This window comes from Pseudochaenichthys georgianus, chromosome 3, assembly GCF_902827115.2.
Source record: "Pseudochaenichthys georgianus chromosome 3, fPseGeo1.2, whole genome shotgun sequence".
NCBI classification, from domain to species: Eukaryota; Metazoa; Chordata; class Actinopteri; order Perciformes; family Channichthyidae; genus Pseudochaenichthys; species Pseudochaenichthys georgianus.
In genome coordinates this window covers 36224814-36246254 of record NC_047505.1, presented here as the reverse complement: position 1 = coordinate 36246254, position 21441 = coordinate 36224814, and the positions used below count along the sequence as shown (strand labels likewise).

Genomic DNA, 21441 nt, shown 5'->3' with positions numbered 1-21441 from the left:
ATTTAAGTATTTCAATGTTTCTTTTGCTACGTTGTACTTCTAATCCACTACAATTCAGAGGTACATGGTGTACTTGTACTCCACTGCATGTATTAATCCCTTTAGTTACTTCACAGATGTGGATGAATGATGTGAAATCTAACCAAGTGTTGAATCAGACTTTAGTTCCACCTGGAGTAAATCCACCAGCTACCCTGCAGAATACAAAGTACTTCAAACTAGTTGCACCTTCACCAGCTTTGAGAACACTTTCATGATCAATCATTATAAAACATATCATATATATTATTCTGAAATGGACCAATCTGCACAATGACTACTTTTACTGTCGCTACTTTAATACTTCTACTTGAGGAACATTTTGAATGCAGTACTTTTACTGTAACAGAGTATTCCTACACTCTGGTGCTTCTAGTACAAGACCTGAGTACTTCTACTTTTACTGTCGCTACTTTAACTATATTTTGATGATAATACTTTTGTACTTTTATTTGAGGAACATTTTGATTGCAGGATTGTTCCTACATTCTGGTACTTCTACTTTAACTCAAGTACAAGACCTGGGTACTTCTACTTTTACTCAAGTACAAGATATATACTTATACCACCTCCGTTTATAGCCTATGAAAAAAACTAATAGAAAACGAAGGCTAAAGCTAACGTTAGCAGATAGTGATGCTAGTTTGCTAGTTACATTTGCTCAACGATAATATTGCGACAGAAAAACTTTTCAGTGCACATCACCCTCTGCCGCTCCGACAGGGAGCTCTGCTCTGAACACCTGAACGGCCCGTTCACAGACTTCTGGCGTCTTTTTTGTCAACAAGCCGAGGCGCAGCGGCCATGCTTCTTGTTTTCTCACATGCTCTGGCAGCTAGCGCGTGGCCGCATGCACCAGAGAGAGGGGAGGGACTTAGAACGTGCTTGAGAGGAGCGGGACTGCAGGCACAGCTGCAGTGCAGGGAGTGGAAGCAGAGCGCTGAACACACACGGCTCTTATTAAAACGGCGCTTTTTCACAGGAGTACTTTTCCCCGTCATTCTTAAAGTACCGATACTAATGAAACGGAGGAATCGTACCGTTTTTAACGGCAGGGTATCGCGGTACCTTTCAAGTATCGGTACACCGTGCAACACTAGTGCAAGGCCAGATGTTTTCAGTAGTGTGTGTGTGAGGTGTTCAGTAGTGAATGTGAGAGGATTTCAGTAGTGTGTGTGCAAGGCCAGATGTTTTCAGTAGTGTGTGTGTGAGGTGTTCAGTAGTGAATGTGAGAGGATTTCAGTAGTGTGTGTGCAAGGCCAGATGTTTTCAGTAGTGTGTGTGCGAGGTGAGTTTGAATTTTGGCCTACACGGCCCCTCATAGAAAACACTCCTGTCCTCCCAGAAGCTATGTCTTGCGCTTCAATCCGAGCTGCTGGAACTCCTGTTGAAAGAGGATATTTCCGGAAAATCAGGGGTTTTCACTTTTCAAAAAGACTGGGGCAATGAGACATCCTCGATCTGTCAGTATTCCACACGCTGACGATCAAACAGGTGCTGGAATGTGTTCACCAGGACGACTGGTTCACTTCCACCTGAAGGATGCATATACTTCCACGTACCCATCATCCAGAAACACAGGAAATTCCTGCGTTTTCTCATTTCAGGGAATATCAGACCGTTCGGATATTTCCTGGCTCCTCCCATTTTTGTGTAGAGAAGGCTGGAGCCACTACACAGAGGAGGGATGAGAGGGTAGTTTCCTCTGGACGACCTGCTATTTGCTGGCTCGCTCCAGGGAGGAAGTCGCTTGTACATCTCGTATCGCATCTGTCAAAGCCTGGGTTTCATAATAAATTGGAAGAAGAGCTGTCCTCTTCCCTCTCAGACAAATGTTTATCTGCAGTGGAATTAAACTCAGCCAGCAGAGCGCGGCTCTCGCGGCAGCGAGTGGAGAAACTGACAGCTCTCCTCCAGCATGTCACAACCCACACAACCCTCTCCGTGACGCAGCTGCTCGGCGTTGGGGTCAGCTGGTCACGTGGTGATCCCCCTGGGTCTCTTCCAACAGGGGGACACTCCAGAGGTGGTTCATTCGCTGCAGAAGCCTGCTGTTTTAACCTATTGGTTTATAAACTGCAGAGCTTGCGGCATTCCTCTGTTCCAGATATGCCTCCTACACACAGTCATAATAAATCCACGAGCACCGTTATAACGCCTCGTGTGGACAGCATACACACACCTCTCATCCTCTGGGCGTGTACACGCCTCATGATGAGAGACGGAGTGAAATGCAGTGTGTGGAAACTCCCTCGCAGCCCTTTTGCCTTAGGGGCAGCGGTGGCGATGGCGTGGCTCGTCACCATGACGACCATCACGGAGAAGCCTCTCCCCCCAGCAGTTCCATGGGATACAAGAAACACTCCCGTTATCCCAGGAACAGTGTCTTGCGCGGTTTACTCCCGCTATTTTTCTAAATCTCGGAAAAGAACGGGGGAGTCGCCCCGTTGCTGTACAATCAAACATGTGTTGATTCGCACAGACAACAGGCCACGGCTATGGAAGCAGCCTACCTCAATCGCCAGGGAGGAGTACGATCCGCGCAGCTTCTGAACGCAGCCAGGCGGCTGCTGTTCTGGGCGCGCACACATGTTGCACTCCATCAGAGCAATGTATATTCCCAGCTAATTTAACCGAGGGGCTCGCAGAACGCAGCAGCCATTGTATGCGAGGAGTATGGAGACTCAGACCGGTGTCACGCACACTGGCGCCTCAGTGGGATTTGGCGTTGGTGTTACGCGCACTAAAGCAAAGCCCCATTTGAACCCTGGCTGGCTTATTCCCCCCTCCTTACAGGTCGGAGGAAGAAGCCACGTCTCATCTCCTCTGTCCTGTGCGCGCGCTGTCCTGCTATGTGGTGCGCACGGCGGCCTGGCGCCGTTCTCAGCGCCTGGTTGTGCACTATAGAGAGCGCTCGATCGGGCAGCCTCTGTCTGCACAACGGCTGTCACACTGGCTGTGTGAGGCTGTGTCGCAAAGATATGTCTCCTCTGCGGTGGAGCCCCCGGAGAACATCAATGCGCACTCCACCAGAGGAATTTCCTCCTCCACGGCTTTGCACGGAGGAATGTCAGTGGAAGATATTTGCACTGCTGCATCTTGGTCTTCCCCCTGTTCATGTATGCATTTTTATTTGAGGGATGTCTCCCTTTCCTCTCTGACACACCCTGTACTGGGTGTCCTGTCGGAGTGAGTGACGTCAGGGAGCCAGCGGTGCGCCTCTCTCCTGCATGCGGAGAGCGGCCCTTTTTCCCTCTTATAGGAGGGATGTTCCTTTTTCCTCTGACACACTTTGTACGGAGTGAGTGACGTCAGGGATCCAGCTGGGCGCTCTCCTACCTGTCTGACACACAGAGAGCTGCTGTTCCCCCTCGATGATCGCTGGGCAAGGTGGAACCTTCGTCTCTACTTTCTCACAGCGGCCGGTATGTATTGTTCCCAGCCTTCACCCCGTCGGGAAGATAGGCAGGTTTTGCTATGTTCCAGATGACGGTGATGCGCCATTACGCATGGCACAACAGGCAGGGGGTGTTAATGAGCAGGTGTGTCTGTGCTTCTAGTGCCGGGCGGACCCAGTGTGGCGCAGACTACATCATGCTTCGCCCTTAACCCAATAGCCTTAGAGGGCGAAGCCATATACGAAATAGAACTGAGGTTACCTACTGTAACCCAGCTTCTATGAGTAAATGGCGCAGCCCTCTAAGCGCTGGGCCCCACTGGCTCTACGAATAGCTGAAGAAAAGTTATATTGTATGGGAGCAGATTGCCGGGCACCCTTCCTACTTATACCGGAAGGAGGCCCGAGGGTGGGGCCCACCTAGAGGGTGCGCGTGGACTACAAGTGTTTCAGTGCTGCGCGGGGGCACAGAGGGATTACCCAATAGCGATAGCCTTAGAGGGCTGCGCCATTTACTCATAGAAGCTGGGTTACAGTAGGTAACCTCAGTTCTGTCATGACTCCAAAGCATTGTTGTGGGACTGCCTGAGGGCAGAGACACACACACACACACACACACACACACACACACACACACACACACACACACACACACACACACACACACACACACACACACACACACACACACACACACACACACACACACACACACACACACACACACACACACACACACACACACACACACACACACACACACACACACACACACACACACACACACACACACACACACACACACAACACACACACACACACACACACACACACACACACACACACACACACACACACACACACACACACACACACACACACACACACACACACAGGAGATGGGGCGAAACAGATGGGTTGCGTTCCAATAGTCCATTTAGCTTAGGAACCTTCCTAACCAAGTGAAATGACCCGGAAGTCCCTCAGTGGCAGCCATGATAAGTGCCGTTCCAATTCTCCAAATGATAGGAAAGGAGGTTTCAAACTTCCTTTATAACCTCCTTTAACTGGACCTCCCTAACCGAAAGGAGAGGAGAAAATGCTGCCCCAGAATGCATTGCAGCCTCAGCATTTGCCGTCACTCAACAGTCGGCCGTTCACGGAAACAACCGATTATGACCGAGAAATTATATCATGAAAGTTACGGTGTTTATTAAGCTTTTTAAAACGTATGTGGTAAGTTGCCAAAGTGCTTTTTTCTGAACGTTCATCAGTATTATAATCAAAAAGAGAAATATGAACGTTAGTTTTTACTGAAATGATCAAATAAAGTCAACATCTCTCAGTCTTTACTGAGCTGTGTGGGGTTTGTTCAACTTTTAAAAGATGTTTGAATGGTGATATACACAGTGATAGATGGTAAGGACTAACGTTTATAATAAATACATTTGTATTGATTTTAAGATATTTTCATACAATCATACGTATTGGGATCATTTGTATTAATGTGGACCGGAGGGAGAAGGTGATGAGCATAAGTTTCACTTTCCTTTTTTATTTCAATTCCAACTTTGGTCATGAAGAATATGTTTCTCTGTTATCCACATTCATAAAGCATAAAACAACAACATCAGAGCACGGTGCAGAGTCTCTAGATGAGTTTACAGTAGTCCGTGGTTCTTATTAAACATCCATGTTGTAGTCCGCTGTATAGAAAACTGTAGTTTCCATAGTTCCCCCACAGCAGCAGACGCACATTCATGACGTCCGCTGGCGCATCATAAACACGTCGGATAGTGAAAGTGCATTCGGATTTTCTAAAGTACCGCAGTCTCTTCTCCTAATTCCTTTTGAATTCTCCTATCCACTATCCCTTAACTCCGTGACGTTTCACTCAGAGGTCAAGGAATAGGAGATAGGGTTAGAATTTAGGAGCTGATTTTTGGATTATCGGAACGCAACCATGGAGTCAACAACTGCTGACTCACGGTCTAGGGCTCGCCCAGAAGTGAAACTGGCCAATAACAAATAGCTACGGAGGAGCAACAGACACAACTCCTCCCACAGAATTTGTATTTAAGCTGTCCCAATGTTCATACTCGGTGCTGTCTTCTGACTGACTGTCGTGGGACGTATCTCACACGGTAGTAGAATTCAGCCCGGAGTGCTCTGTATTGTACTGTTGCAGGGTGCTCTGTATTGTGTATTGTTGTTTTTACCATTAAAACAGATTATTGTTTTACCTTTATTCCGGTGCTTTGAGTTCCTTCTTTTGTAAATTGACCAGCTCATCAGTCATCAAGGGACGGCGCGGAGCAGAGGTGAGCCTTCCACCACCGCCATTGTGTGGTGCTCCAACAACAGTCAGTGAATTAACAGTGTAAAAAAGTATTTTTAATTGAATAACATTAAGAATCTGATTACCCTGTGCTCATGTGACTCAAATTAATCAACATTCAAACAGGATGCACAAAGAGGTCTTCTCAGTGCTGTATTTGTTCGTCCCATCCATCCAGACAGCCCTGCACTGATTTGCAATATCATTGACAATGCAATTATGTTGTATGGGAAGACAATTGTGTTCTCCACAAAATTCCAAGAAAATTGATCTGGTTCTTTTGCTGCTGAATGTTGAAAGTCAACTGTGTCTGTCTGCTGTTTAAAGCTGAGTGAGTAGTGTACAGGGTTTTTAGAGCTGGAACCAGCGACCTTCTGCAGCTGAAAACTGCAATATGAAGAGATGACACTGAACCATAACAGTGACGTTTTTGGCTGGAAAACCACAACAGTTGGCTAAAAGATGCAATTCGAGCTGAGGAGAGCTGCACATAATCAGTAAAAAATCTCTGTAGCTTCAGAAAATCCAGAAGTGTGCTTCAATTGTCAAATCCCATTAGTAGAAGCTTCTCCTATTTTGTGAACCAGGAGGCCAGATTTAATTTAGTCCCAAAATGATTCTGTCACCTGTACTCACCACCAATTTCTTTCAGCCTAACAAAACCACGAGCGAATGTGGATATACCGTTGATTGGTCACAGGAAACAAAGAACTTCCACTTTGTTCAGCAAAATGCCTGTGACTCCTTCCTGCAGAGGCCATTAGTTCTCTGATCAGAAGGAGTAATGGAGGACAGGCTGTTTAAAAGAGCCAGCCTGTAGTTTGCCGCATTCATTAATGATACTGAACGCGCTCATGCTGTGTGAAACACCCGTAGTGACCCAGCGGGAAGCTCAGGGGGAGAAACTATTTAGCCAGCTCAGCGTGTACGTGTATACCCATTACATCCAATTTGCAAACAGGTATTGGGATTTGATGCTGTCGTTAGAGCAAGGCAATTTAATTTTACTGCACAGTGTGCCTCAAGTATCAGTTTATTGTCTCAAATGATACCTTTGTTGAGCTTCTGCATCTCAGTTTGTATAATGTGATGTCGTTTTCATTTGTACTTTATTTCATTTTTTGAGTCATAACGAGCCGACAATATCTCCAGCAGGATTCTAAAGAAAATCATTTGAGAAATTGGCCGTTTTATCTTATAGCATGCTACAGTAGCATGTGAGTAATTGCAAAGCTTGTTTCTATTCATACAGAAAATACCAGTCTTATATTTACTTGTGGCATTGTGAGATGAAACCTTTATAAAACATTGATGACATTTTTGTGAGGAATTGGAAATAGATTAGAAAGATGGCAAAAGCAGTTTCAGAAACAGGGGTGGACTTACTATCTCTCACACTTTGAATGTCTAGGGTGCCTGACGAAAGAAAATGCCAGACCAGAGGCTTTCCTTTCAAATGATTAGAGAATAATACCACCATAAGAAGGTTGTAGATGTTCACAAAGTGGTTGATATCAAAGAGGCCTGAACCAATGTTTCATTTTATCCACTCCTGGCATTGTGACAAAAAACTTTAATAATCCCTGTGATGACATTCTCTACGATCATATCAATCATCAAACCTCAATAAAAAAAGTGCAAATTCAAATCATTAGACGAATGAGAGATCCTTGAAGGTAGACATATTTGGAGGCTACTTCTGAATGAAGGCTGTGTGGTCACGCTATGAAACTTATCCCAGCCACTGCAACTCGGCCTTGAAAGAAAACTCTCCCTGGTGAATTTTTCAGACTGCATAATTGTCTGGTCGTCTGAAAGACATCTTTTGAGTAGGCTCAGGAGGTGGGGAAAGATGAGTAGTTCTTCAGAGGGGGAGCTAGGTGCTGCCCCAGTGGCTGCCGGCCTGCTGGCACAGATCTGGGAGGTGTAGGTGTCAGCTTGTCAGCTGTTCTTTCTGTCTCGCTTTCTGCTGCTTAGCTGGCACAGTGGGAGGTTCGAAGAGATCAAATATCCACTTTTGTGACATTGCCATGCTAGCCAACGTGTGCATCCTGCTTCAATTGTTCTATGCTCAGATTCATGCTATAACAACAAATATCTGTTACGTATTAACACACTTCCTATTTCTTATTTTATTGTATTATAGCTCCGAGTTGACATAAAATCAGGTATATTGCATAACATTTCTGTCTTCTAGAAGTCTCTCATATTTGACAACAAAACAAGTCATTATTCCTCTGGAACAACACAGAGGCATTGTCTTATATGATGCCACTATAACATATCTATTTTCTGTGCCTTTCATAACTTTTACAAATTCCTGTTTTAGATATCTATTTTATGACCTGACAATGCATTAGTTATGCTACAGAGTTGGTTTGGTAACTTCGTTTCAAAGCGGTTCACAAAAAGACTGTGTTTCTGTCAATGTATGTATGTGGCCTTCAGCTGCATTTCATCAGCTTTACTATGGCCACCCACTTTAAAGAATAAGTAGTTATGTATTAATAGTTGGTTCTTCAAATATTTGACATTGAAGAGCAAAACAATATTTCTCCTGAAGCATACCAACACACTGAGAAGTATTAACTTGAGTTTTGAATATCAGGAACATGCAAAGAAGTACAGATAATGTTAAACTTAAAGGAAAAATGTACGTGAACATTTCAATTCAATGTTGATTCACTTCCTGAGGGTCACACTTGACTGTCAATAAGAGAGTAAGGGGGCATATGAATTCATGATCCACTGCTGAATCAACTGACTTACTGTATATTTCTACATATATTTGTATTATATGTATAATGTGTTAAGTGATGATAATGAATATTTCACGGTAGTCACCAAATGTATTCAGAACTAGAAATATATTCACACCACTTATTTTGAAGTAATTGCTATAGCTTGGCATGTAACTGTGAAAACAATTAGGATAACAGTGAGAAGCTATGGGTATGAAATAGGATACAGGTGTACTACACCAAAACTGATTAAAGTGTTCATGCCTCAGCAGGTCAGACAGATTCATCTTTCTCTGAGAGACCTCATCATTAGACAAATGAAGAGCAAGGCTAGTTATTCAGTGTTCCTGTTGGTTACTATTACAACCCCTTTGATCTTAATTTGTCACACTTACATTACAATTCGGGGGTTCTGGGAACGAGATAACCCATTTGTTTCCCAATAAATATCTAAATACAAAATGCGCTTTGTTATCTCCCTGTTTCCTCAGATAGTCTGAAAGACGGTCAGCAAATGTCTCTCCAGATTACACGCGATCTAAATTAGCACTTGTGTGTCATCCATAGTATTCCTGCGAAACATCTGTAAGGCAGCATAAGGTCACATAATGGTTGTCCGTCGTGAATGCTTTACTGTATAATGTCTGCTGCTGAATTAGCAAATAGAAGAACAAAGTCAGTGTTTGCTTATAAAGCTCCCTCCAAGGATATATAAAGAGTATGTCCATGATTTAAAAAAGGTACACTTTTTGCAGGCTCCAGTGTTTAGAAAGAAACGTTTTGGTCAGCAACTAATTATTTGAAAAAGTCACAAAACTCCTGACGTATTTCCTCATGATAATTGGACTTGTTTTCATCAGCTTGGTCATCAGTGTATTGTTTGAAAAAACCCAGCATAATAACATTTTGTATGTGGATTTTACCCTGCAACAACACAAACTCTCTGGAGACAGCGGTACATGCTGTGTGTGTGTGTGTGTGTGTGTGTGTGTGTGTGTGTGTGTGTGTGTGTGTGTGTGTGTGTGTGTGTGTGTGTGTGTGTTCATGATCTAGTTTGATCAAAAGTAAATGATGCCTCTATTTTAAGCTATTAGAGTGAGGTCAGAGCTATTTTAAGTGCACTAAGCAGCACCTTAGCGTCTCCAGGCATGGTCTTAGTTGTATTTCATATCGACAAAGCAGGCAGTTCACAGTCCCGACTTCATAGCAGCGTCTAATATAAGGAAGCCGTTCTAGCAGTGGCCAAGGTTAGTTGCTGGTGCACCCCCTGAGCAACAAAGGAAACGGAGGGAGAAACAGAGGATTGTGTGATTGGAAGCTGGAGATGGAGTCGCTTATCAAAGCTGTGTGGATCTTTCAATGTACCGGCTGGGCCTGCAGAGCTCATCCTTATGGCAGAGACAAACTAACCTGCAGTGACCACAGGGAACAAAGACTCACACTTTAATTGATGCTACTTTTATGTTCTCTTGCTAAATGAAAATCAAATCAAAACCAAGCCAGCGGCCACTCAGTCTCTCTTTCTCCTTGTCTCTCTCTCTCGCTCTCTTCCTCTTAGTCTTTTCTCCCTCCCCCCTGTCCCTCGCTGTGTTGCTTTGAAGTGTAAATCAGATTCTACTGATGTACAAAAGTAAAGTGCAAACTATACACCAGAGACCGTTCCACAGCACTGAGGGCATGGAGGGTGTAACCAGATGTAAGCATATCTTTTTCACCAAATGCAAAGGTCAATAATAATGCTGTATGTATGTGTGTGTGTGTGTGTGTGTGTGTGTGTGTGTGTGTGTGTGTGTGTGTGTGTGTGTGTGTGTGTGTGTGTGTGTGTGTGTGTGTGTGTGTGTGTGTGTGTGTGTGTGTGTGTGTGTGTGTGTGTGTGTGTGTGTGTGTGTGTGTGTGTGTGTGTGTGTGTGTGTGTGTAGTCTATAAAGAAACTTACCAAGGGTACCAACTCTCAATTAAAATGTATGAGGCCACATACAGATGGGTGTAACTTTTTTTTTCTAGACAGACCTTCTGTTTGTCCTTTATCTCTGTGTCAACTGTATGTATGCTGTAAGTATTAAGTGTCAAATACTTTTTGTGAGGTGCTCCTACTTCCTCATACAACCCTTTCAAGTACGTTTTAGCTCAAGTTTTGTGCTTATTCTTTTGTTCCCTCACACAGTGTTTTGTTTGCCCTTTGGGGATTTGAAATTCACAATTGACTGAAAAGAAGCAGATTCTATTATAACGGAGCTCTTATCTAGAAAGTGTGAAAAAAGTCAAGCCGTTATCTTGTCTTATCTTCTGTCTCCCTTCATTTACATACCCTCCCTTGTGATTTGGGAAGATTTAATAAAGGAATCAGTTTAACCAAGATACACGATAATGACTTTCCCCTGGATTTCCTCATCAGTGTACATCAAGGAAAGGGCGAGTTTTAATAGAGCCTCACAGTCTCTCCGACATGTCGGCTTGTGTTGTGGTTTCATGCCACCCAATCATGCAGTATACAGTATGCTCCCGTGCCGTCCCGCCCTTCCAGTGTGAATGTTCAACATAAAACAACATACTAGAAATACCTACAATTAAAGGTCCCCTATTATACTGTTTTTCATCAATACTTTATAGGTCTCAGATATATACAAACAGGTCTCTGAAGTGTTTGGCTCCAAATACAAAACAGATCATGCATTGTAGCATGACCCAAACTTGACCCACTCTACCATGCTGCACTGCGATATATATCACATGCACCCTATAGGACTCATCTATAGGCGCATTCACACTGTGGTACTTTTCCCACAAAAGGTTCATGCGAACTTAGTTCATGATCGCGTTCACACCAAAAAGAGCCGGTACTAAAATTAGTTCATGCGAACCTTTTTACCCCCCCGAAAGTCCGAGAGAGCAGCTAGAGAGCAGGGACTTTCGAGCGGCTCTTTTGTGAGAAAAGAGCTATATTTCTGATTGGCTGGGCGGATTGCAAACCACGCCCCGTAAAACTCCCAAAAGGTTTTGTGAAGCCGCCATTTTATTATCCTCGCATTAGCATTATTAGCATTAGCATTAGCCCAGCGCAGAAACGCAGAGAGTCTAACTTATGGCAACACAAAATAAAACATGGGAGCGGTGGAGATGAGGAGGTGTCGGCGTTCTGGAGTGGAGTGCACCAGATGGGCGTAAAAAAGTAGGGCTTAACTCTAACGTCGGGCTTAGCTACGTCCGACGTAGTGATTCGAATTTACACCGAGTGCACCAAGCCTGACTAGTCTCGGGCGTAGCTGCGCCTGGTCTTAAGATGCGCGTCCATGTGAATACACGCGAAACAGTAATTGTTGCCAAGCAACGCCATTTTACCATTTTACAGACTCAGAGGACCGCAGAGAAGAGGGAATTCCCACACCCACAGCGTCAGCGATGACTCAAGGGGAATCCCAAATGGCCACACCCCGAAAGAGAAAGAGGGATTTGTCAGAGCTACAGCGGGAACTGACAGAGAAAGATATCGTTCGTGTGGAGGTGGAGACCGTCAAATTGAGAGCGGAACACAAAACAATTCTGAATCTGAGCGCAATCAGCACCTGCAAGGTTGGGGAGAGCGCAGCGTTTCGATCTGATCCGTGCTGGAGTTGAGGGGAGATCTCCTCGATTAAATCAAAAAGGGCTTGTCTGCCGAAACCTCTCTATCAGTTCACTGTCTGAATAGATGTCCAGTGGGTTTGTTCGATCACGGACGACTCTTTCTCTTCTTAATGCCCTTTCATTGTTAAACATGTAAACAAGACGCCCTGCCATAGTTAATATCCTTCTTGCCTGTTTTACGTTACTATGGATACTTGTCTGTCTTTCCGATTTACGCCTGCTCCATACTAGGCGTAAAAGTTACACCCGGGCGCAACGCATACAGGGCTTAAGTCTAAGTGGTGCACTAGTCATAACTTTAGTTTGGTCTTAACCTTCGGTTCTACGTCGGACGTAGAGTTACGCCCAGCTTATGCCTAGCTGGTGCACTCCACTTCTGGCGATTTACTCGGAAGGCTTCAGTAGAAGCTGCTGGGACTCCCAGCAGCTTCTACTGAAGCCAGTCCCCAACTCCGGGGACTTCCGGCCGGGGACTTTGGGCGGCAGTATACGCCGTGAAGTGGTTTGCGGCCTGCCAGTAAACCCAAAGCAGAAGAAGAAGAAATGACGTCAGCGGCTTCATTTGCCTAATCCACCTATGGATGTATAATAGAGAGGCGAAGTCACGCCCATCTACTTCCGGCCCATGGGACCCCGGAAGCGAAACATTTACATTGAATTCAATGGAGAGAGAAAACGTATCTTTTGATCCCGTTTGAATTGTGCCACGAACTACACATATGATGTTTGTCAATCTTAAACAATAAGTTCCATGTCAAAAAAGTCACATTTTGTCGTAAAACTGTTGAAATATAAGACTATGAAAAATACGCGACTACAAAGACTACAAATCCCATTCTGGCTCGCGTAAGTGATGTCACAGGCGATAATGCTCCAAGTGGTTGCGACTCGTAATTAAAGCGAAGAAGAAGAAGAAGATCTCATAACTGATTTATTCCCTCCAATAAATAAGAGATTGCTAAAAATAAATTCACTTTTACAAGATGCCTGTGTGCTTTGTACCAGGTTGTAATCACATAAGTGATCATACCACTTGCTCATTCTATCGATTCCCGTCTGATGAAAGGACCAGGAGTCGCTGGATCAGACATATCAGGTAATATACATGTTGTGCATGGAACATATATAGTCAATTTAGCTACCTAGCTAGTAGCGACGAGTAGCGAGCACGTTAGTTAGCATTACATTACTTAGCCTTGTCACTTTTAGTAGCCTTACGATGAAGTTATTATTTTATTACATGAAGTAAACTAAAGCAAACAGATATTGTTCTAAACTGTATTAAAGTAAACAGGTATTATCTTGAACTGTATTGAAGTGAACATGTATTATTTGGGACTGTTTTAAAGTAATCCTATACAGTATATATAAACCTTCTTACATACACTTTCCCAGACACCCTGACACACACACACACACAATACACTCCCTGACCAAGTATTCGGTATATTCCTTGTTGTTAAGTTTACTAAAATCTATCGTTTCAACTGTTTCACTTTATAAAAAGGAACAGGTGAGTAGAGCATTATTGAGTTTCTTATTCTGTCAGTAAATTATCCAAATGAAATGTTTATCATTATTTTAGTCAACCCTAAACAAATTGATTGTACCTTTTTAATAATGACCTTACATGGTCGCCAAAGTTAAATTAACTCCAGAAAATCAAATCTGTTCTGAGAAAAAACTAATAAATGTTTAAAGATAGGAACTTGCCATCCCACTGAAAAACAGTCCGTAGAGATTTAAAGGCGTAGTTGTAGTTCAGTCCAACGTTTCATTTGGATTCCAACAGTCAACTATTTTCATAAAGAATATATATATTTTTCAAAGTCAACTTTATTGTCAATCTTACTCAGTTTGTGTTTATAGACAGAGAGATCAAAAAGACGAATCAAATAAAATGATACAATTTACAGATATGTATACAAATATATATATATATATATATATATATCCTATATACACCATCATGTATAATGATGGTGGACACTTCACCTCCAGCAGGGCAGATGGCTGCACAAGTCCATCGGGGGATGCTCCCAAAACACAGACTCACTCACAAAGAGACCAGACTCGAACACTGTCACCTGATAGGCCTGCACAAAAGCCTTCACCCCTTCGGCCTCGTTTACAACCCCCCAGTTGACAGCCATGACTCCGTCCAAGTTGTACCCCCCGAGCACCCTCTTCATGAGGGACGCGCATGGAGTGGATGAAAGTCCCGACCGCAGCACAGCACCAAACTTGCTGGCTGTCAACCTGCCCCGCCTGTGTAACTGCCACTGAGGATTTGTCCGCTGTCCTCCGGTGGCTGTCTGGATGGCAGCTTGCTGGTCTCTGCTCAGTCGCATTGAGGCAAGCATTGCCTCAAGCCCCCGACCCCCATGCCCCTTCACCAGCTCCGGCACGGTGACAATGGCCTGATGTTGAGGCCGCGGCTCTGGCTCAGGTGACAAAAGCCATGCCATGCCACACTGTGCGCCCCTCAGTGCAGACCTGAACCAGTCTACATCCTGAGTGGCGATGTCTCTGGCCAGTCAGTTGTATGTCTCCTCTCACTGTTGGTAAAGTTGAGACACCGGCTGGACTACTTTGGAAGTGCCAGGCTTCCTCCACTGGCACTCAACATCTGTGGAGCTGATCTGCCACATGGCACATATTGCCAATGCTGCAGCGTGGCTGCATTTGTACATCCCCCGTGCACAATCACAGACAGCGCTCTGCATCGCGCCATCGTCTCCCATGCAGATCTGTACAAATAAAGTAAGTACCATATTTGTTAGCATGCTATAATAGATTGAATGAGCAATAATACAAGGATGGTCCGGATCTGGGGGTGGGAGGGGTTATTTTTCCATAGTTTTGTCCTCTTGTCTGATTGTTGTTATTGTTTGTTTTTTCTGTATTTTTTGTAATTTGTGTTGTACTGGTTGTGATTGTACATTGTATTTTTTTAAATGTGTATGTATACATTTTTGAAAAACATTTGATCAACAATAAAAAAGGATTTGGTCAGGATCTAGACTCAGTGTGTAGTTTATTAATTAATCAATGCTCTCTACATTAGGAAAACACATACCAGTGTACCAGAGGGAGTCACACACAGCTGTGCCTAGATAACCAAACAAATTGACAAGATAACCAAAACCCTTGAATCTACACACAGCAAATAAACTCAAATGACACAACGAGATGTAAAAGGAGATGACACATACAGTATAGTCGATATAAAACTGGCCGCTTCAATCTGAAGAGCAACTAAAACAAAACACGGGAGTTTACCTTGTTCTTGTGAACACTAATGTTATCCACAGCATACACAGAGACCATGACATTCTTAAGGAGAAAACTAGTTACTGAAACAAAACACGTTAGTGTACCTTGTTAGCTAATGTTAGCTAGCTGACATTAACGTTACACATTGCATTCATATTACTCACCGAAATCTTGTAAAGCCGGTCCCGCTGCTCTTACAGAACCGACTAACTCCCCTTTCGTGTATGTACAGCTCTCAACGTGTCCAGACTTGTAGTGATGTTCACCTCATTTTATACTTTTATTCTCATTCTGAAAGAAACAGGTGAAATTTGCTAACGTGACGGCCGTCTTTGTGATGGTGATGCGTATTGTGCGAGACCAGAGACCTGTAGTTCACTCAGCGGTTTCACACAAAAAAATGTGTAACTTCACAGTTTTACGACACATTTAAATTTTTTTGACTTGCAAAATATTCTTTTAAATTGACAAACATCATATGTGTCATTCGTGGCACAATTCAAACGGGATCAAAAGATAACCTTTCTCTCTCCATTGACTTCAATGTATAATTTTACGCTTCCGGGGTCCCATGGAGGCTCCCGGAAAGGGAGGGACTTCGCCTCTCTATAAGAACTGGATACAGCGTGGGAGGCGGGGCCTCATTCATTCCTATGAGAGTTGCTCATGAGCGCATGATGATAAAATGGCTCAACTTTTGAGAGAGTGAAACGTCACAGATTACCCGGCATGCCTGAGAAGTACCCGTATGTGCGTTCATAGCGCATGCGCAACTTTAACCAACATGCTCGTTCACATCAAGCACGTCAATTTGCGTACACGTAACAGCACCGTGCTTTCATGACAGCATGGTAATGGCTTGTTATTATGCAGTTAGCAGCTAGCGGCTAGCTAGTAATTATGCTAATGTACACATCAATCGTTATGTACTTCTAGTATGCTGTAACAGGATCTAGTGATATCCAACAGAGCTTCATTTAGCATGAAATAATTATTGCACTGTGTATATATATATATATATATATATATATACAAACTTGTTAGTGCAATAAGAAGCTACAGGAACGTTAATCTACGTCGGTAATATTAACTTTATTTAATACAACATTTACGGTACAAGATTTACATCATACAGCCCATGTAGTATAATATTTTACAAATGATGAATTACAGAAACATGTGCAATATATCCATTATTACAGCTCCGTGGGCTGGCAGTAAGGCGATATGGGTCCGTTGTTATTGTGCATCCATGGGTAAAGAGAAACTCATGTAGTGCTGAACACGTAACATGAACGTGCCGGGCGGCGCGGTCCCGTGGGTTAGATGCGCGTTCATAATGCCGAGGGAAATAACTCTCAGAATAACGTTATTAGCACATTTTTACAACTTGAGGAACGAATGTTTTTAATAAGGGCTTTACAAGTGTTCATACTGGGTAGTTTATTTAGTTTAAAAAAAATTATTCAACGAGTTACAGACCATTCTTTCCCCATGTAAGTCAATGGGAAAAAGTGTTTCCGGGCCTGGCAACCAAACGGATGTGCAGTACCGCCATTTGGCCAGCACGAATATTTCCATCTGAGTCCGGCGCACTTCCTGGGGGCTTGAATCCACCCCCAGGGACTTTTTCCGGTGTGAACGCGATCTGTACTTAGTTCATGCGAACTAAAGAGTTTGCATGAACTAAGTTCGCATGAACCTTTGTGGGAAAAGTACCGCAGTGTGAATGCGCCTATTGCAAACTGTATAGCCTAACTGGATGGTCCTCACTTATATGCGTAGGATGCAGCATTGGTTTTTATTAATGTATAAAGCTGTTTTAGGTAAGCTTCCACTGTATATATGTGCCAGATTTTCTCCAGTTTTTGACTCTTACAACCTCAGAACCAGTGCCTGGATACGGTTCCAGCAGCCTGTCCTCCTACAAAAAACGACCAGATAGGTCGATTGTTCAGCAGCTAAATACGACCCAGAGTCACGTTTTAAAGTGTAGCACCTCTAGTGGTCGTGTAAGAAACAACATGCTCCTGTCGATTGCAAACGCTCCGGAGGGTCGTTTATTCACAAATAACCCTCTCTGGAAAATCCTAAATTGTGGAATAGTTTGGCCATTAAAATGCTTTTTTATTAGATTTCTAGCGAGAAGTGTATATTGTACTTTTATAATCTACGTCCAGTGGATGTGTAGGATCTACACTTTGATAGATATACGAAGATGATTTGAGGTCTCGCCAGGTTAACGTGTACTGTCTATGGGGCAGCTTCCATGTAAAGTTAGCTTGGGTGAAAACAGTATTTCCGGTCTCGAAGTTTTCATAATAAAACCGGAAGTATTCCCCACACTGTCAAATGATTACACAGTGATATCTCCATTACTCATCCACTAAAAATCAGTTTATCCTTGTTAATTACACAATATTGATTGGTTTAAATTGTGTACAATGCTTTTGTGTTTTTAACCTTCGATTCGAAGAAACAAATTGTTTTTTCGGAGTTTAGACACGACAGAGTTTTCGAAGACACTACACTACCCAGAATTCCCAGCTATCGTTTGGGACTACAACATCCGCCTTGCTTTATAAACCCCGTGATTAGCTCTCAAGCTCTGTGATTGGATGTTGGAGTGGCAGTGTGACAAGGTTACGCCGAGTGTCAAACAGCTCTTTGAAATGGAATGGAACCACGCCAGACTATCCAAAACTGGACTTGGACGGGTCCAGCCCAGCCCTCCCCCCCCCCCCAGAATTACACATGCTGGCTATTGTGTGTTTCGCAACATGTTCTATGGCACGTCTCTGCTGGGAATTGTAGTTTTAAAAGACGTTTTCGTATTTCCCACAATTAGAAGTTGCCAGTATTAAACTGTATACATCCCTGGAGGTTAGGGGATACGAAACACATTGGTGTTATCAAATTTAAAACATATAATTAATACATGGGTGAAAATGACTTGTGTCCATAATGGGCAGCATTAATATACCCACATGACAGCTAAGGTCAGAAGAGCTTTATTTAACAGCTGGTCTTATGTCTGTGACCCCTCCTGTTGTTCATTGATAAGCCTGAAACATGCACTTGTCAAGGTTCAGATGCACATTTAGCAAATATGGCAGTAGCCATCGATCATCTTAAGATAAGATAAGATAAGATATACTTTATTGATCCCAAGTTGGGAAATGTTTTTGTTACAGCAGCATGTCCTACTTTGTTCTACTCCACTACAATTCAGAGGTTAACCTGGTATTTTTACTCTACTAAATGTATTGTTGTTACTTTGCAGATTCTGATTAATGATGTGAAATATAAACAACCCTTAAATCAGACTTTAGTTACACCTGAGTAAAATTCAGCCTTATCAGTTTGTCTGTTTTGCACATCCTCCTGTTAATATCTTTGGACGTCCTGCACTAAACTGTTTTATTGTAGAGATCACTACAGTATCTTCTTGATATTTTATATTCTATATTTCTATCATTGACCCCTATGTTGTATGTAGGCTATTCTTAATATGTAAATGTTTTCATCAAATATAACTTATTCAACAACTAAATTCAATAACGTGCTTTAACCTCTAGGAGGTGCGGTTTAGACCAGTGGTCTAGTTAATAAAATATAATAATGTCAAACATGACTATTCACTTTATTGTGAAATTAAAACAGAACGTTAAAGGAAAATACAGTTTCAGTCTCTCGATATGCATTGTACCATGAACTTGTATAGACCTGTAACAGTCAACTGCATGAGGAGTTGGAAAGGTAGTTCAGAAAATCAGTAATATCTTTAAAAACTACAAAAAAAGTCCCTTTCTATCAGCTGTGCACCGTTATGGTGTAAATACAGACTATCTACAAATTGGATCAAATATAAAAGTCAGCCGAATTAGTGTTGATACTGCAAGGAGACGTATTGTGTGAAAAGAAATGGAAGATGTTGTTTAATTGTTGATATATTTATGGTCCACGTCACATATTCAGTTTTGGCGGCATCTCTTCCAGTTTGTCAAAAGGTCTTCTGATCAGGGCTCAATAAATAAATATCTACGGCAGATATGTAATATTTAATGCAGCCGAACCGTGTATTACAATGCCGTTATGTGATGACTTTCAAAGAGAAAAGCAAGAGCACTCGGAAATAAAGTATTATTATTTTTTTTTTAAATGTTTTCCAATTTAATCACATAAACACCATATCCCAACGTGCATTGCGGCGTGATTTTAGCCTATCAAAACCTCTGAAAAAATAGATGTGTCTCTCAGAATCGAAAGAGAAAAACTTATGGGAAAAACACAAAAGCATTGTACACAATTTAAACCAATTAATGTCGTATAATTAACTAGGATAAACTGATGTTTTTTAGTGGATGAGTACTGCAGATATCACTGTTAAATCATTTGATCATTGGTTTTATTATGAAAACGTCGAGACCGGAAATACTGTTTTCAACCCGTAACTTTACATGGAAGCTTGCCGCATATACACGTTCTCCTGACGAAACCTCAAATCATCTTCGTAATATCTATCAAACTATAGATCCTACATATCAACTGGACGTGGATTCTAAAAGTACAATATATACTTCTCGCTAGAAATCTAATCATAAAGCTTTTTAATGGCCAAACTATCCTATAATTTAGGATTTTACAGAGAGGGTTATTTGTGAATAAACAACCCTCTGTAACGTTTGCATTCAACGGGAGCACTAGAGGCCGACAATTTTAAAACGTAATTATAGGTCGTATTAAGCGCTTGAACAAACAACATATTTGGTCGTAATAAGGGCTTAAACAATCGACCCATTTGGTCGTATGAGTTGGAGGACTTGTTGGGTTCCAGGTACCTGCCGTGCGGACTGAGGCTGGAAAAATGAGTCTTTTTTATTATGGTCCTTGGTCTTGGAATGACCTTCAATCAAGCCTCAAACTGAGAGAGGGGTCTGCCTGCAGACCTCCACTCTCAGGACAGTTCCGGTGCAGACCTCCACTCTCAGGACACCTCCACTGTCAGTACAGGAAGTGCACGCTAAGAATTCCAAAATAAAATCACCACTATCAGGACAGTGCCACTTTCCAAACAGGAAATGCACGCAAATACAAAATAAAATCGGATCGTGACACTTATTATATACATATGATATGTATATAGATATATATGGACACCTTGTATTGTAGTTACTATCAGTACAGCCGCAGCGCCACTTTCCGAACAGGAAATGCACGCAAATACAAAATAAAATCGTACTGACACTTATTATATACATAAAGTATATATAGATATATATAAAAGTAGGGACACCTTGTATTGTTTACTCTCAGTACAGCACCACTTTCCGAACAGGAAATGCACTCTAAAACAACATAAAATAGCACTGACACTTATTATCTATATATATATATATATATATATATATATCTATAGGCTATAGATATATATATATATATTTATTTATATATATAAATACGACATCTTGTATTTTAGTTACACCCGCTAGACAACAGTGGAAGGTTCGAGAAACAACCGTGTTTGCCGGGTGCACCGCAGCGGAGGTGGGGAGGTTCCAGCTGGGAACCTCCACCCCGCTGCGGGACCCGTGGGACCCCTGGACGGTGCGTCTTGGTCACACTTCATATCGGCCGGCGCGGAGGCCCTCCGACAGTGGGTCGCGTTTGCCATTCGATCAGTGAGAGGAGAGGAGAAAAATGCAACAAAAATGGTCAAAATCCGTTAATATAGGGATGAGTGTGGGGGGGGGGGGGGCTGGACACAGGCCGTGGGGGGACACCCGAGACCGGGCAATGTCCCCGGTAGAAACCGGGTGAAATAGCCAAAAAAATATTAAAACCGGAGAAATGTGAAAAAAAGTGTCCGAAAATAGGCACTCGTGAGGCGGGCAGAGTCCCCTATCAACTCCCGTTACATTCCTCCATGGTGTCATTTGAGCGAAACACTTTTACGAGAACCAGGCTGGGGGGGTCAAAAGGGCTTGACCAAGTCAAAAGGGCTTGACCAAGGCCGACTCAAAGTG

General features: G+C 42.8%; 1 long non-coding RNA gene across 1 annotated transcript in view; it reads right to left on the bottom strand.

Annotated features, from left to right (window-relative positions):
- LOC117467592 (uncharacterized) overlaps positions 1-21441 on the bottom strand; it is a 44109-nt gene that overhangs the window by 2407 nt on the left and 20261 nt on the right. The window lies entirely within an intron of this gene.